This window comes from Eschrichtius robustus, chromosome 16, assembly GCF_028021215.1.
Source record: "Eschrichtius robustus isolate mEscRob2 chromosome 16, mEscRob2.pri, whole genome shotgun sequence".
Classification (NCBI taxonomy): domain Eukaryota; kingdom Metazoa; phylum Chordata; class Mammalia; order Artiodactyla; family Eschrichtiidae; genus Eschrichtius; species Eschrichtius robustus.
The window spans coordinates 40,121,525-40,132,771 of record NC_090839.1 but is presented as its reverse complement, the minus strand read 5'-3'; the positions used below and the strand labels follow the sequence as shown (position 1 = coordinate 40,132,771).

The window sequence follows — 11,247 nt, the reverse complement described above, 5'->3', positions numbered from 1 at the left end:
CAATCACCTGTCAACTTCCAGACATCTAAGTGAGGTCATCCTAGATCATGCATCCTCCAGCCAACCCTCCAGCTGTCCCAAGCTAGTGGAAGGAGAGCTGGGAGCCAAGCCCATGTTATCACATTCCAAAGCTTATGTCCTTAATAGTAACAGTGTACTGACTTCTCTAAAATGTGTACTGTTCCTCAGAACGTTGATGAGGCTAACAGCTGTTAAAGAATCTATGAAGACTGTTTGGCATACAGAGAAGTAGAGGCAGAAATTTGCCTTGTTTATGAACTCCAAGTGCCTTTACACATACCAAGGACAATGGAGTAACCCTCAGGACAATAGAAGCCCATGAAGATTATGATCAAAGGCTTGGAATTTTAAACAAAACCTTGGAAAGATAAAATTGCAAGTAGCAAGGACATAGATTGAGGAAAGGGGAAGTATAGAGGCAGAGAAACCAGAGGCAGCAATCTAAGGGTGAATTAATCTAGGGGTGAAGTTATGAGTCAAGATAGCAACAGGGAGATTGAGAGGAGGTGAGGAGATGCATGGGAGGCATTAGAAGGGGCATCTATAGCACACAGTTATTTAATCTTATGCCCATCTCTGTGGGCTGTCACTTCACTCAGGTACTCTTGAACTCCTATGGCGATCCTGACTTACATAGATGCTAAGATACAAGTTGGGGAGAGAGAAAAACAGAGACCAAAAGAGATTGAAATATGGGGTCCATGTTGTCTCATTGGAAAATCCTTGGTCTGAACTCAGGAAATAGGAGTTTTGATCCTGCTCTGACATCATTTACTCTGGAGTTTGTATAAGTAACGTTACTGCACTCAGTCACTCAGTCTTCATCTCTGTCAAAAGGGAACCCTTTGAAGGATGGTTCTTAAAAAGGTTAAAAGCATTAATAAATATACTGTATTACTGATTTGTAAGATAGTTTTCTCTATGAACACTTCCCATGCCAAGATAGTTACAAGTTCGGAAAAAGTTAAATGGAATTTACCAGAATCCTTTTCATTAATTTCCCACTAATGTCAACTCTTAGATTAATTAGAAAGCCAGATTGTCTCTAATGTCTTTGGGGAACTTAGTCTGAAGGCTCAATAGGCTGACCTTAAGGAAACTGACATCCAGGAGAAATTTCTCTGGCCTCATTCTATATTTACCGAGAGATTTAGAAGTGAATGATCCCCTTGTTGTCTCATGCCCACTGAATCAAGACACGAGTTCTTGGTTTCAAATCCTAGGCTCTTCTCTTAATAGCTGCATAATCGTGGGCAAGCTACTTAAATAGTCTGTGTCCCAGTTTCCTTATCTATAAAATCTGTAATTATAATACCTATTTTATAGGGTTGCTGTGAAAGTTAAATGAGTTCCTTCTAGATCTGGTGCTTAGAAAGGTGTCTGACACATTAAAGTGCTATAGAAAAAGGCTACCAGTTAGGATTATTGCTTGTTAGCGTGACCTGAAGCCTCTTCCTTCCCCTACAAGCTTATAAAATCAAGAAAAATCCTTTCTCACCATTGGCCTCAGTTTCTGGCTAGTGCCGCTGGCCCTCGATCATCCCTGGGCTTGCTCCCCCTGCTGCTATCATACCAACAATATACCAAGGGATATAGGTCAGCCTGATTATTACAGTAAAGGGATCTCCAATGACCCAGAAATCATGTGACCATGGTTAATTTCAGTCAAAACAGTGGAACAACTTGGACCACGTAAGGGTTTGTCATGGATACTCAAGATCTGTGGTTTTCAGGTATTTTTCTTTTCCGAACAGCAGAATCTGTTTGTCAAACATAACATATATCCTAGATTGAAGGAATCCTGGGTTACTTCATTACATTACTCCAATACCCTCATCTATAGATGAAGTCCAAATAGATCAAATGACTCAGGTGGTCATACAGCTGTTCAGTGGCAAAACCATGAAGGTGTTCAGATACCGGGCAGTTAGAAGCCAAACCAGCATGTGTAGAGTTTCAAAGGAAATGGCTCTGAGAGCCCATTCCCCACCCCAGGGACCACTCAGCTAGATGAGGGACTTGAGGAACATCCAACAGTGGAAAGGAGGTGATGGGAGATGAGAATTCTGTGTGGAGAGCTGTTGATCTCTGAGTCCCCAGCCCCACCTCTGATGGCTGCATGTGACTTTCCTTCCGCTGCATGTGAACTTCTCCTTCTCAGACCTTATCCTCAGTGAAAGTGCATCATTCACTCTGGTCTCAGACAGTCCATTGTGTTTGCTCAGATTCATACTACGTTCTGGGTTCCCTTTTGAATTGTGGGTAAACAAATGCAATGTCTTCTATTATCCTGTTTCTCTTCCCTTCTGTAGTGAGTGCACTTTCTCTCCACAAAGTCTGACTGACAGTTTCTTCTGAATTTACTAACTTCAGGTTTTTTTTAACCCCTACCAGTGAAATATGATACATTTTCTTTCATCCAACACAATGAGTTCCTACTCTAAATTTCCTTTCTGATCAATACTTAGCAGTCAGTCCTTTCCACATACAAAATCTCTTCCATAACAGCCTCTCCTGTAGGTCTTAAATGTCACATACTTTTGAGTATTGTTTCTTTTAAAATGCAAATCCCTGTCAGACTGTGGCTGCAGACACTCTTCACAGAATGAGAGACTCAGATCCTTTCTAAGAAACTGCTGAATGGTGGGTCTTATTGGGGACATTGTGGAAATGTCTGGGTGTGTGTCAGAATGGTAAGGATGATGGATGAGAAACAAAAATGGTCCCACTATTTGGTGAGTGACCTGGGAATTCTACCCGAGGTAGAAAGCTAGAATCCAGGAGGAAGGTGAGTATCTTAGATTTCCGGAGCAGGGCAGAGAGAGAGGAGGGACCTTAAACAAGGATCCCTGAGAGGTGAAATAAATTCTTGAATAAAGACCAACACTTACATCCTGACCATGCCCGGGATTTCAAAGTCTCTCCATGCACTGCCCGCTGAGCTATCACTGACTCTTCCTCCCATTGCTGACTATGGGTGCAGCCAAGGACACCTTTCTTCCAATATGGGGCGTAAAAAGTAAGTCATTACTCCTAACCAGTACTGTGGAAGAGAATAGAAAAAATAAATAAATAAACAGGGAAGAAAGCCAACGTGGGTTTCCTTGAAAGTTAAATCAAATCTGTCTCCCAGGAGTAAAGAGGCTGGGATTGATGAAGGGCTGGGATTTGATTGTATTTTAGATTAACTGGATCCCAATAAAGATGGAAGCCTTGGAGCCAGCTATCTCCAAATGCAGGTGCACCTAGAAGGTTCGTTCTCTTTGGATGTTACCATGGTGTTGCGCGTTCTGACTGGAAATCACCATCTCTATCAATATTTAATCTGACTGGCTCAGGCAGATAGCAATCTAGGGAATGAAATAAATTAGTCGCTGGGTTTTAAAGATCATCTTTCTCAAATCTGAGGTTTAATGCGATGCATGTGAGAAGTTATGTGAGGCAGCTAGCTAAGGAGGTGAGTTTTAAAAGAGCAGATTTCTAGGAAACATGGCCTCCCTAAGCCCCTCTCTTCTATCTTTAAGGAAGTCCCCCGTGTGCTCATCATCCTGGGACATGATCTTCTTCTCTTTTCATTTTGAAATTAACCTTTTAACATCTTTCCATTGAAGGAAGGAAACAAAGTCTAAACTGTAATACAGAGAACATGGCTTAGAAACAGCCTTTATGGCTACCATGGCATATTCATAGCTACTGTTTAAAGGCTAATTCTCCTTTTTGTTCCCTGTTTACACACGTCTCTTGAGCTCTGTTGCTGCCTTGCTGGCTGTCGTGCCTCTCTCTTGCTAAGAGTGCTCTGGTTGGGTTCAGGGTCATGCAATTTTTATTACGTACAACATTGCCTGTGAAATTATCAAGCAGGAACATCAAAAAGGTCTGTGTTGCCATAGCACCAAAGACATGTCAGCCAGCTATCCACTCACAATTCTCAGAGTGATAGTGGACCTAATAACTGCAGCACAAACTCGGGGTCAGAAACCATCCATCCTAACAGTGGACTCCTTCATGTGTTCTGTTACCCAGAGGCTACCATCTTGTTCAATCATGCTTAGGGATGTTGAGGGTTGAATGATAATAGGGTGCATGCAGAGCAATAAGCACAGAGCCACCCAATAATAACAGTAGTGATCGCTTTCTCTGTGCCAGATTCTTTACTTATCACTTGTCATGGATCATAGTAATATTCACAACTACACAGAGGTAAGGTGCCATCATTATCCCTATTATATAGATGAAGAATTGAGGCTTAGTGTGGCCACATGATTTGCCCTTGTCTACAAAGCTAGAAAGTGGTAGATTTCAATGCTGGCATCAATATGCCAGGGCCCCGCTTGCATAATATTTTGCCCTTCAAGATCCACTCACCTAGGCCCACGCACTGGTCTCTGCTTTGCCCTCTCACCTTGGACTTCAGTGATTTCAGACCACGTGGTCTTTTCTTTTTATGATGTTCCTTTCTTCCTCAAGCTTTCCCTCCTCCTCCTCCTCCACACTCCCAAATCCTCCTGGGAAGGGTGATTGTCAAATATTCAATAAGAGATCATGGTCAGGAAAAGACCAGTTAGACTTGATGCATCAGCTTGGTCCTGAAGGAGCCCTGCAGCTCCAGTGAGGAAGACTTTACCAGCTGGTTTTTGGGGCAGCTCCACAGGGTGGGTAGGTACGGAACGCTGGGGTGAGGAGTGGAGCGATGCCTGTTACTAACTGGTATGGACAGGTAGATATGGTAGAAATTGGCTCTGAATTTCAGCCCTGACTCCTGTAAGTCCCTGATCTGAGTTTCTATTCAAGTATCACTTGATGGATTCAAACACTCTGGGGTTAGTCTTCACTCTACTTTGCTCTCTTCTTGTTCTCATCTCACTGCCTTGTAATTATGTGTCCGTGTCCATCTTTTATACCAGACCCTTCACTATGTTAAGTAAAGGTATTAGGTTCCAAGTAGAATCCACCTTTGCATTCTCCTCACCTAACACACTGTTGAATGAATAAATGAATCTGTGCATTTGGTAGTATTACCTTTTTCTGCATGTTTTCATCTGGATTTATAGAGCCCCAAATCTCAGAGCAAGAATTCACTTCTCCACTTCCGGGCACCCACAGTTCTCTAACATAGACTACACACTCAGTATCGAGAAGCCATAATAATAAACCAATGCTAACTTTTCATGTTATTGGGCACCTTTTATGTGCCACACCACACAGGAGTTGGAATTCAGATATCATATATATGAACATATACCACACACATTTATACATATTATCATATCCTATGTATGCTGATCGTATGTACACACACACACTCACACACTTAATCTTTAAAAAACAAAACTCTGAGGGCAGGCATTTTTATCTCCACTATGTAGAAAAACTTGGAACCAAAGAGCAGGGATTTACATTTTTAAAATTCATTTCAACAACTATCTGCAAACCGCTCATTGTCACCGACACTGGGTGGTGGGTATCCAGGGGCGACCAATTCAGAGTGTTTCATGTCCTTTTGGAGCTTTCAGTATGTGGCAGAGAGATGATTACAAGTTGTGATAATGCTGTGAAGGGGAAAGGGATGCTATGAGGGAATATACCAAGGGGACTATAATTTAAATTTAGAGGGGTTGAGGAAACACTTGTATGAGAAGACACCTTATCTAGTAAGGAGCTGGGCTAGAATTGGAGTCTAAATCTGTTAGGCTGTTGGTGGATAAAATGACATCTGTGTGCTTCATTTTGTAAAAGAGATGTGCTCTTAACATTTAAAAAAAATTTTTAAAAAAATCTATTTTAATTCTGTTTTAATTTTTCTACTATTCACAAAATATATTAGAGTAGGGAAAAAACTCAAGGGTTCCCCATGTAGGGATCACTTGGTTAGCAGTCATTATATCTGTTATCCAAAAATTACTTGAATGCCTTCAGTGGTCAGGAGCTCACTACCTCCAAATATAGCCTATTCTGCTCTCAGTAACACACATGACTTATTACATTCTCATTGTGTGCTCAAAGCTGCTTCCTCATTACTTCCATCTGGTTAACCTAGAAAAATACTAGAGAAGGAACTGACTTCTTCCTCATGATGTTTCCCATGGTACTCTGCGGATTTGCCCACCTGATGATTTCAGGGATCCCTTCCTCCTCTTTTCCCTGGCAAAGTACCACCAGGGACCACCATCTTATATTCCCTGAGTGTCCCTCTTAAAACAGCACAACCAGAACTGAACAAAGTGGCATCTGACCAGCCCACAAAGTGTCAGCATTTTTCTTACTGTGATCTGGTCACTTCCCTTTCTCCACAGCCATAGTCTGGTAACAAATGAACCACAGCACCCTTTCTTGGCTCTGTCACAGTGCTTCAGATTTCTATTATTTGTTCATGTGTTCTGCTTTTCACTCATTCCATCAGAAACTCCTTGAGGGAAGCTTCTACCATAGGGTTTTGCACATAACAATCAGACCCTAAATGTTCTTCGAAAGAAATTTTGGAAATGGAGAAAGCCCCTCTGTTTCTATCAGAAGATCTGTCTGAATTCACTCCTTAAAAATCAGACATGAAAATCAGAAGATTCCATCATGACTGTCCAAATTATCTAATGCTGCTATGAGGATTGGGACCATTCAGAACATTTGCCCAACTGGTGTTTCCTACTAAGGGTGTTTTGGTGTTTCCTAGTAAGGGTGTCTAACAGTCACGCATTAGTGATCCCCAAAGTTTTTTTTTTTTAATTCAAGGACAGCTTTTAAATTCCCTTTATTTTTTGGATTCAGTTAAAATCTCTCTGTCCATCTTTACATCTCTTTAACTATCCTGCCCTGCTTTCAGCCAGTTTCTCCATGTTTGCTATGCTCCCAAATTCTTGCTCATTTGCCATCATTTCGTCCTGCAGGAACAAACACTGGTTGGGGTTTTTCACTTCACTACTGATCTTTCCCGTTATAAAAATACAGTCCATTTGGATTTTGTTCTGCAAGCAAGCTGGAGATTTTCCATCTGCCAGGCTCCTCGGCCAACATATGGAGAAGAATACGATCTTGGGTACTGTAGAAATGCTATTTTCTAAAACCGAGAGGAATAGCTGTGGGGTGAGGATGGAAGGAGAAATGGAATCCTGTGAGAGGTGGGCAGGCCAGTTTCAACAGCACCTTGCATTTATGCATCACTGACCATGGGCCAGGAACTCTGCTGAATGCCTTCCGTTTACTCATTTAATCTACACAACAACTCAATGAGAGAAGTCTGAATACTATCCCCATTTTACAGATAAAGAGACTGAAGTTCAAAGTGGTTAAAAAATGTACCCAAGATTACGCAAATAGTAAGGAGTAGAGGTGGAGAGCAAAATCCTAGCAGCTCTGGCACCAGAGCCCATGTTTCCTCTTACTGTGGCTATTTCAATGCTGCCTACCGGGATTCCTCCCCGAATTCTCAGAAGTCATCCAGTCCTATTACCATATACAGTCTTGCTCTGACTAGACCCATCAACTTAGAAATAGAACTCAATGTGTGCCACAGTTAGATTGGCAGGAACACTGGACTGTAGTTAGGAGTCACGAATCCTGTGTCGTGTATCTGAACCTCTTCTCCGAAATCTTGGATTAGAAGCTCACTAAAGTCTTTCATTTCTTGATGCCATTCCTAAATAAGAAAAACAAGAATGTTAGAGCATGAGAGGGTGTTAGCCATCATCTCTAGCCCTGTGTTTCCCAATATGTGGAGGAGATGTGCTGTTAAAAAAAATTAGAGTCGTTTACTGAGATGGTTACCCACATTTCATTCCTGGTAGGTCACCCTGCCAATGTCATGACGAAAGTCTCAGTGTGGTGCTAGGGTGTCTTCAACACGTCTCTAATGCTTGCTAATGTCCCTTTTTAACCAAGAGAGAGCAGGCTCCAGATTGAGAGCCTTTGGCAGACAACAGTATTCATTGTAATGGTTTTATGTGGTCTGCCAGAAGAGACCTCTTCAAGCAAACCTAAAACCTAGGCTTAATAAGAGTGTAGTGGTCCAACTGGGAAAAGGACCTTGGCTTAACCAGTGTCCCAGAAGCAAACATTTTCAAAGACATGAACCTGAAGGTCAGGAAGTGTGCCCCTCCACGAGGGAGGTTTTCTGTGCCTTCTCTGCAAAGCTGGGCCTAGTAAAATGAAGGCTTTACCAACATTGAAGAAAACACTGTCCTATTGTGCCAACGTTGGGGTGTTACCTTGGATTTATGGAAAGTAATCCTGGTTCCCATGTATAGATAAGGTGAAAAGTTTCTTTGTAAAATTAATTAATTTGAGTAAAATAAAAGACGTGATCTTTCCTCTCATTTGAGTCACCATCTAGTGGAGAAGATGTTGATTTTCATCCAGTAGAAGATGTAAGAGTGTTCTGTTTGGTAGAAAAAAATAACTCCTAAGGTGACCGTTTGAACAGAAATATAAGCAGTCTTGTGGTTCCACTGGGAATGGAAGCCAGGACCTTCTGCGTGTAAAGCAGATGTGATAACCACTACACTACTTGGAACCACCACACTACATGGAACCTTAAGGTGACTGTCTGGTTGCCCCGTGAGATGTTGACCAGCTTTTTATCTAACCTGGACATTTTAGTCCATCTTTTTCAAATGCCTGTAATAACCTCTGATTTTCTATTCCTCTTTGGAACTGGTTTTCCATAGTCCTGGTCCCCTCATAATGGAGTTGAAATCTTTGATTCATGTTTATTCTATACTTGCAGATGAACCACGTTTTAAATTTTTGAAAAACAAAACAAAATAATTAGTCTTTGATAACACTGAGCAAGTAAAATTTAGCAATTATTCCTTGATCATGTCCAGTAGGCCTGGCACACAAATAAACAGAATTAAAAACTGTGGTAAGTGCTTTGAAGGAAGAAGTGAGTGTGGGGTGAGCTTAGTTTTTATTTGAGTCAAATAATTGAAAGAAAGGAAGTTGAAAATATGTAAGTGATTAGACATGTGGTTCAGAGACAGTACAATTGTGACGGTCACGTGTGATTGGCTGAAATTCTGAGGTGTCTGGCTATCTCCCCCTACAGATAGATTCCTATACACTCAAGGCAGACGAGCTCCTTCCCTAAGCCCATAGCTCCTCACAACCTGATGGATGATCCTCCACACAACCGCAGCATTGACCTTCTCTGCCTTCTTGGCCATATGGTAGCGCGTATGTGGTGGGAGAAGGGGATAGCTGTACTGGAGAGAGGGGGGCGTTGCCCATGGGAGACAGGCTGGGACCTGGGACCCAGGCCCCTTGCCTGCAGTGCTTGCACCTGGACAAACGTCTCCTCGAGCAACAGAACACAAAGAAACTATGTGACTAAAAATAACTGCGTGCATGTGCAGTTGGGGCAAATTATGGGCAACAAGATACAAAAAGACCAAAAAGCCCAACTGCCACTTCTGAGGTGTCAGGAGCAAAAGCAGGGTACTGCGCATGCCCCCTGCACACAGCACCACATAAGGGGTGCGCAAACCACCTAAGCCACCCCTCTGGCCCACCCCTGGACCCGCCTCTACTCTCACCCCATATAGGGAACCAGCTCACCCCCCTTTGGGGAGCGAGCAAGGGAATGTTTTATTCTCACTCCCCGTCTGCTGCAGCAGGGACCTCAATAAAGCCTTGCCTGAATTTCTTGTCTGGCCTCTGATCAATTTCTACTGCTTCAGGAGGCCAAGAGCCCTAGTCAGCAACACATGGAAGAGACAGAGGCCAGCCCTAAAAATGACTCCTATATACCCCTTTCTTTCCTCTTAGAGGTGCAGAGCTGGGGGGCACTTTGCCAACTCCCGGGGAGCAATGTTCTATTGGGGCTCACATTACTTTAATGACAGACAAATGGATACGCTGGTGCAGTGATTCTCAAACTTTCTTCTGCCTCTGTCTTGCTCATATGCCCAGAACAATTCCATCGGAAATTCTGGGGTGAAGAGGAAGCTCAGGTAGCTGGGAAAAGCTGCCATACCCCATGATGTTTTATGTCCAGCTTCTATTCTGAGACTCTCAGGCAGATGTTTAACTGCACAGACCCGTGGACTAAAACGGACAGCCCTCAGCATGGTAAGAGGATGTTGACTCTTGTCTTTAACACCTTCCTACCCTCACTGTCAGAACTTCCCACCACTATCTTGACACCATTCCCTCTTGGAAATCAGTGGCTTCAGGAGAAAAACACATCCCGGTTAGTTATCACATTTGATTAAACACCTCACCCCGAAGTGTAAATATTTCAGGGGCCCCTCCTTTCGCAGAGATATTTGTACCCCGTGGCTTTATTGCAGCCTCTCAAACAGTGGAATTTCTGCTATCAGGAAAAGCCAGATAAAGGGGATATTTTGGGAAGGAGGATTTCCCAAAGTCTAGTCCTCAAAACAAATTGCTTTAGGACAATTATGACAGTGATTTATTGAAGTAAAAAGGCTATTACTTTGTTCTTGCCACATAAAATGTCTATGTTTGCTTAGCTTAGCTGATTTCCTGGTATATCTGAAATACACTGACAGAACCCCATAGAAGAATGTTTGTCTTTTTTTTTTTCTTCTTCTTTTTCTGTATTGCTTAGACTCAGTTTCTTCCCCTTGGGAAGAAATTTTAAAAATATTTCACAGCTGCTTTGAAAACAGCTGTATAAATGCAAGACATTAATAGGGAAAACCAAAACATGCACCAGGGCAAAATAAGACCAAAGTTATTAAACCATAACCTAAAGATACTCAAAGTAAAATACACATACATGTTGAGTTCAAAACATATGTGATTTAATTAAGATCGAACTTGGGTTTAAAAAGATTGGCTAAGCAAAACAGTACGTCTGACACTTGAAAAATCTTAAATCATTCACACACACGTACACACATAATGTGGGAACACAAAATCATTTCCTGAACCCTAAAGCCGAGGAGGCCTGAGTGTTAAAACAAAATGAGGTCTTCAGCGCACAAATCTAGTGAATTGCCTAGAACATTTTACGACAGTCCCTGCCCGCCCGCCTTGCAAGTATCACACACTGTTTATTCATAGCAATATCAATTAGTCATCCTGTTCCAATCCCTGCAAGGAGATTATCTACTTTATCACCCTGAGCAGTGTGCAGATAACACAGCGGAGGTTCCCGATGGCCGACTGTATCCATTTGTTTTCATTTCATTCCCGGGACAGGGGAGTTATAAAGCTGTGTGTAGGAAATGCAGCATTTGTCCTGCACAAACGTCTTTATCTTTATTTGCC

General features: G+C 42.3%; 1 non-coding gene across 1 annotated transcript; it reads right to left on the bottom strand.

Annotated features, from left to right (window-relative positions):
• Nucleotides 1-8,451: 8,451 nt before the first annotated feature.
• Nucleotides 8,452-8,526, bottom strand: TRNAV-UAC (transfer RNA valine (anticodon UAC)). Its single transcript has one exon. It is a non-coding gene; the product is annotated as a tRNA-Val (tRNA).
• Between the last annotated feature and the right edge of the window lie 2,721 nt (nt 8,527-11,247).